Raw genomic sequence first — 6,890 nt, forward strand, 5'->3', positions numbered from 1 at the left:
AGATGAATTCTACCAAACATTTAAAAAAGAGATAATATCTATTCTCCTCAAAGGATTCCAAAAAATAGAAGATGAAAGAAAGCTCCCAAATACATTCTATGAGGCTAGCACTACCCTGATACCAAAACCAGTCAAAGACACTACAAATAAAGGAAACTACAGGCCAGTATCCCTGATGAACATACAAACAAAAATCCTCAAAAAAATATCAGCAAATCACATTCAACAATACATTAAAAAGATCATTCACCACAATCAAGTGGGATTTATCCCTGGGGTGCAAGTATGATTCAACATTCATAAATCATTCACTGTGATGATATACCACTAACAAAATGAAAGGTTAAAATCATATGATCCTCTCAACGGATGCAGAAAAAGCATTTGACAACATTCAACATCTGTTTATGACAAAACCTCTCAACAAAGTGAGTATACAGGGAACATACCTCACCATAATAAAGGGCATATATAACAAGCCCACAGCTAACATCTACTCAATGGTGGAAAACTGAAAACTCTTTCTGTAAGATCAGGAAAAAAACAAGGATGTCCATTCTCACCATTTTCATTCAGATAGTACTGGAGGTCCTACCCACAGCAATTAGGCAAGAAAAAGAAATAAAAGTCATCTAAATTGGCAAGGAAGAAGTGAAATTTCCTATTTGCAGATGACATAATTCTATATATAGAAAACCCTAAAGATCCCACCCAAAACTGTTAGAATAAGTGGATTCAGCAAAGTTGCAGAATATAAAATCAATATACAAAAATACATTTCACTTCTATCAGAAAGAGAATTTTAAAAATCTGAATTACAGCTGGATCAAAAAGAATAAAATATCCAGAAATAAATATAATGAATAGGTGAAAACTGAAAAAATACATATCTATATTTCAGCATACTGAAAACTATAAGACACTGAAGAAAGAAATTGAAGACACAAATAAATGGAAAGATATTATGTGCTCATGGATTACAAGAACATTGTTAAAATGTACATAATATCCAAAGCAATTCCAATGGTACTTTCCACAAAAATAGAACAAACAATCCTAAAGTTTATAGGGGACAACAAAACACCCAGAATAGCCATGGCAATCTTAAGAAAGAAGAACATAATTTGAATCATCACATTGCTGATTTCAAATTATATTACAACTCTGTAGTAATCAAAACAGTATGGTATTGGCATAAAAACAGACACATATATCAGTGGAACAGAAGAGACTCAGAAATAGATCTATATATATATGATCAATTAATTTATCACAAAGGCACCAAGAATATACAATGGGGAAAGGATAGTCTCCTCAGTAAAAGGTGTTGGAAAACCTGGACAGCCACATGCAAAACAGTGAAACTAAACCCCTATTTTACATCATATTCAAAAATCAACTAAAATGGATTAATTACACATAACACCTGAAAACACAAAACTAGAATAAAACATGGGGGTAAACTCCTTAACAATGGTCTTGGTGATGATTTTTACAATTTGACACTAAAAGCAAATGCAACAAAGCAAAAAATAAACAAGTGGGACTATATCAAACTGAAAAGCTTCTGTAAAGATCAACAAAATGAAAGACAACCTACAGAATAGGAGAAACTATTTGCAAATCATATCTTTGATAAGGGGTCACTATCCAAAATATAGTTAAAAACTCATACAACTCAATAACAATTGCTGTACAACAAAAGATATGGAGACCATGCAGAGAACAGGCAAAAGTGATGAAAGCATGGTAAGGAAGGGAACTTCCCCCACCCCATCATGCTACAAACTGCAGAGGGGAGGGAGAATATAGGGAGAACATGAGCAGATTCATCTGCCCTGGGGCATGGAAGAAAAGATGCAGTTTATTATTTATTATTTAATTCTATTTTAGAGAGAGAAAAATGTGAGTGGGGAGAGAGGTGGAGGGAGAGAGAGCTAGAATCTCAAGCAGGCTCCGCACTCAGCGTAGAGCCCAACGTAGGGCTCAATACCACGACCCTGGGATTGTGACCTGAGCAGAAATTGAGTTGGTTGCTCAACTGGCTGACACCCCCTAGTTGCCCTTTAAAACTGCCGCTTTTCTGGGATGCCTGGGTGGCTCATTCTGTTGAATGTCTGACTCTTGATTTCAGCTCAGGTCATGATCCCAGTGTTGTGGGATCAAGCCCCATGTTTGACCCCGTGTTGAATGTTGAGCCTGCTTGCGATTTTCTCTCTCTCTCTCTCTCTCTCTCTCTCCCCTCTCTGCTCCTCTCCCCCACTCATGCTGTCTCCCTCAAATTAAAAAAAAAAAGGCAACTAGAATATAAAGGAAGCCCTAGAACCCTGTAAAACAGCAAGGAAGCTGCTGAAACTCTCTCCAGGTCAGAGGTGCTGGTGAATGCCACAGTTTACGCTCCCCCTCCACCATGATAGCACAGATGGAGAACTGTGCAGGTGCCATAGCATGCCTGTTGCCTCAGTGAGCACTGGGCCTATAGTTCACACTAGCCTTGGATGCTCTGGGGCACAGAAAAAAAAAAGCTGTGGGGAAAAAAAACAACTGGAATATAAAAGATCTAGCCGTAGAACCCTGCGAAGTGATGGGAAAGCTGCTGGAACTCTCTCAGGGTCAGAAGGGATGGCTAATGCCACAGTTGTGTTCCTTTTCCACTTAGATAGTATGGACAGGAGCAGGGTCCAGGTATCCCAGCCAGCGTCTTATCTCAGCGAGTCCTGGGTCCCTGGCCAAAACTAACCCCAGCCATCCCACTGAGGCCACCCCAGCATACAGCACACTGGGATACCTCCTGTTAGCTTTCACTACTGCCATCGTGACACAATGACACAGGCACAAATCACTTCAGAACACTCTAGGCCCATACAACTTTGACTTCAGATGGCTTGCTAGGGCACCCCTGGCGCAGAGTGCTCTGAAAACTCTGGCTGATTCCTGCCTAGGCTCCAGCCACCCCACCAGGGCACCCTTTGTGCAGAGAGTCCTGGGAAGCCCTCACTTGTATCTACTTCAGCTTCAGCTGTCCTCCCAGGGCATCCTCTGTATAGAGCACCCTGGGACCTCCTGGCCCATGTCCCACTTTGACTCCAGCCACCCCATCAGGGAACCCCTCCCCACACACACACACACATGGAGAGCCTCAGGACACCCTGGCTTGCCCCCATTTTAGCTTTAGCTGTCCTGCCAGAGTAACCTTTGCATAGAGAGCCAAGGGACTGCACCAGCCCACACCTACTTCAGCCTTAGCTCTCCTGCTAGGGTGCCCTCTGTAGGGAGAACCTCAGGACCTCCTGACTTGCACCACTTCAGCTTCAGCTGTCCTGCCAAGGTACCCTCTGCACAAAGAGCCCTGGGATTGTCCCAGCCTATATCCACATCAGCTCTGGCCTTCCCACTAGGGCAGCCTCAGCATGGAGCACCCAAAGACTCCAGACAGACAGCCAGAATCACCAGGCATACATAGTCTATAGAGGGGACGACCATACTTCAAATTTAGGAGAAAGAGCTATTCCTTCAAGTTTAGGAAAAGCAGCTATTCTGCCTAATTCATAGAAACAAACATAAGAAAATCAAGCAAAATCAGACACTTTCCTTCAAGTTAGGAAAAGCAGCTATTCTACCTAATTCATAGAAACAAACAGAAAGTCAAGCAAAATGATACAGAGGAATATGCTCCAAACAAAAGAGCAAGACAAAAACCTCAGAAAAATAACTAAATAAAACAGAGAAAAGTAATATGCCTGAATAAAGAGTTTAAAGTAATAATCATAAAGATGCTCACTGAACTAGAGAGAAGAGTGGAAGAGCTCAGTGAGAACGTCAACAAAGAGAGAGAAAACATAAAAAAGAACCTATCAGGGTTGAAGAATACAATAATTGAAATGAAAAACCCACTAGAAGGAATAAACAGTATATTAGCGATACAGAAGAATGGACCAGAGATCTGGAAGATAGGGTAATGGAAAGCATCCACATTGAACAATAAAAGGAAGAAATAACTTTAAACAATTATCTGTCAGACAACATCAAATGAACAAATATTTGCACTATAGGGGTCTCACAAGGAGGCGGGGGGAGCAGAAAACTTATTTCAAGAAATAATAGTTAACAAGTTCCCTAACCTGAGGAAGGAAATGGTAATCCTTGTTCAGGAAGCAAAGAGAATTGCAAACAAGATAAACCCAAAGATGTTAATATCATAACACATAATGATTAAAATATCAAAGGTTAAGGATAAAGAGAATTTTAAAGACAGTAAAAGAGAAGAAGTTACATACAAGGGAAACCCCATAAGGCTATCAGCTAATTTTTCAGCAGAAACTTAATAGGCCAAAAGGGAATGGCATGATATATTCAAAGTACTGAAAGAAAAAAAAAATCTACAACCAAAAATACTCTACTTGGCAAAGTTATCATTCAGAATTGAAGGATAGATAAAGAGTTTTCCAGACAAACAAATTTAAAGAAGCTCATCACCACTAACAAGAAGCGTTCTTTCAGTGGAAAAGAAAAGGCCATAATTAGAAATAAAGAAGTTGTGAACAAAAAGATGTAAAATATGACAACATATAAGTAAGACATGGTGGACAGGGGAGTAAAAAAGCAGTTCTTTCAGAATGTGTTAAAACTTAAGTGACCACCAACATAATATAGACTGCTATATACTTAAAATGTTATATATGGATCTCATGGCAACCACAAGCCCAAAACCTACAACAGATACACACAAGATAAGGAGAAAGAAAAGCAAGCATAATACTACAGAAAGCCATCAATCACAAGGAAAGAGAGCAAGAAGGAACAAAGAACTATAAAAACAACCAGAAAGTAACGAAATGGCAATAAGTACATTCCTATCAATAATTACTTTAAATATAAATGGTCTAAATGCTCTAATCAAAAGACATGGGGGTGGTGGAATGGATTTAAAAAACAACAATAATCTATATGCTTCCTACAAGAGACTCATTTCAGAGGTCACAGCTGTGAGCCCTCCTCTGCTTGTGCTACCCCCACCACTATTGCTGGGAGGTCTGAGTGCCTGAGCTGCAAACCATGGCCTACTGCTGGCAGGAAGGGAAGGATCTAACTATATTTGTGACCAAAGAAGACCATGAAACTCCAGCAAAGCAGAGCTGGTGGCTGATGACCCCAACGATCCATATGAAGAGTATGGATTGATCCTGCCAAATGGAGACATTAATTGGAACTGCCCATGTCTTGGGGGAATGGCCAGTGGCCCCTATGAAGAACAGTTCAAGTCAGCCTTTTCCTGCTTCTACCATAGCACAGAGGATGTCAAGGGGTCAGACTGTGTAGACCAGTTCTGGGTCATGCAGGAATGTATGCAGAAATACCTGACCTCTATTCCCAGGAGGATGAGGAGGAGGTGGAGGAGGAAGAGGAAAAGTCAGCAGAACGTTTAGAAGAGACAGCTCCCGGGGCGCCTGGGTGGCGCAGTCGGTTGAGCGTCCGACTTCAGCCAGGTCACGATCTCGCGGTCCGTGAGTTCGAGCCCCGCGTCAGGCTCTGGGCTGATGGCTCAGAGCCTGGAGCCTGCTTCTGATTCTGTGTCTCCCTCTCTCTCTGCCCCTCCCCCGTTCTTGCTCTGTCTCTCTCTGTCCCCAAAAAAATAAATAAACGTTGAAAAAAAAATTTAAAAAAAAAAAAAAAAAGAAGAGACAGCTCCCACTGAGGCCACTGCAACCAAAGAAAAGGAGGGGTCAAACTAATAAAAGGACATAAGGCACTGGGCTCCAGTCCTTCTGCCTAGGAGTGATATGAACCTTTTGCAAAATGCCTTTTGGTCATTCTCTGAGAAACTGTCCTTCCCTCTGTTGTTCTGTGCATTATAATGTACAAAATAACTTATCTTGATGGTCTTGGTCTTTTGACATATACACTGGAAAAACATGTATGTGTGTCTCACATAAACCTATCAGCAAATGTAGCTGTCACTTTTGAATTCTTTTCTCAGATTATCCTGAATTTTGTCACTTTGAAATAATGTGCTATGATCAGCACATTATCTGGGAGTATCTTGTGAGTGAGCTGATTTATTCTTACTGATTATATCAGATTTCATACCCCTTTAGGAAGTGAATTAGAAACAAGAACATCTTTCTTTAAAAATGCTGGAGTGGGGCCATTCCTAATACAAGAGGCCAAATGATCAGATACTTCTTTCTCGAAAACCATCCTGACCTTGAATATATGAGGGAATACTATATTTCATTTCTGATGCATTTTGGTTTCCATTTTTACCTCAACTCCCAGTGTTTTCTGTGTTTGGAAACTGGAGCTTTGGACCCTCTGATTCACAATCCCTTCCTAGGTGAAAAGAAAGGCTATTTTTGTCCTTGTTGTTATTCCAAAAGCCCTAGTTTGGGGCCTGTGTTCACAATGGCTCTGTGTCAGCCTGCTGGGAAACAATGTTCTTGAGAGGTGGGGACCTAATTGTTACCAAAATAACAGCCAAGAGAAGAAACAATGTGAATTAAGTAGTCAATTAAAAGGAAAACATGATAAAAAAAAAAAAAAGAGAGAGAGAGATACTCACTTCAGATGTGAAGACACATATAGACCGAAAGTGAAGAATAAAAAAAGATACTCCATGTAAATGGATGCAAAAAAAGAGCCAGGTAGCAATACTTATATCTGACAAAATAGACTTTAAAACAAAGACTGTATCAAGAGACAAAGAATGTCATTACATAATAATGGGATCAATCCAACAAGAGAATACAATTGTAAATATCCATGCACCCAAAAGGGGAACACCTAAATACATAAAGCAAACATTAATAAACATAAAGGGAGAAACTGATGCTAATACAATAATAGGGAAGTTTAACATCCCACCTACATCAATGAATAGGTCATACAGGCAG

General features: G+C 40.2%; 1 pseudogene; it reads left to right on the forward strand.

Moving 5' to 3' along the window:
- Window positions 1-4,922: 4,922 nt before the first annotated feature.
- On the forward strand, window positions 4,923-6,173 carry LOC122492371 (annotated as a pseudogene).
- The last annotated feature ends 717 nt before the right edge of the window (window positions 6,174-6,890 follow it).

The sequence above is a fragment of the Prionailurus bengalensis genome, chromosome C2 (assembly GCF_016509475.1).
Source record: "Prionailurus bengalensis isolate Pbe53 chromosome C2, Fcat_Pben_1.1_paternal_pri, whole genome shotgun sequence".
Classification (NCBI taxonomy): Eukaryota; Metazoa; Chordata; class Mammalia; order Carnivora; family Felidae; genus Prionailurus; species Prionailurus bengalensis.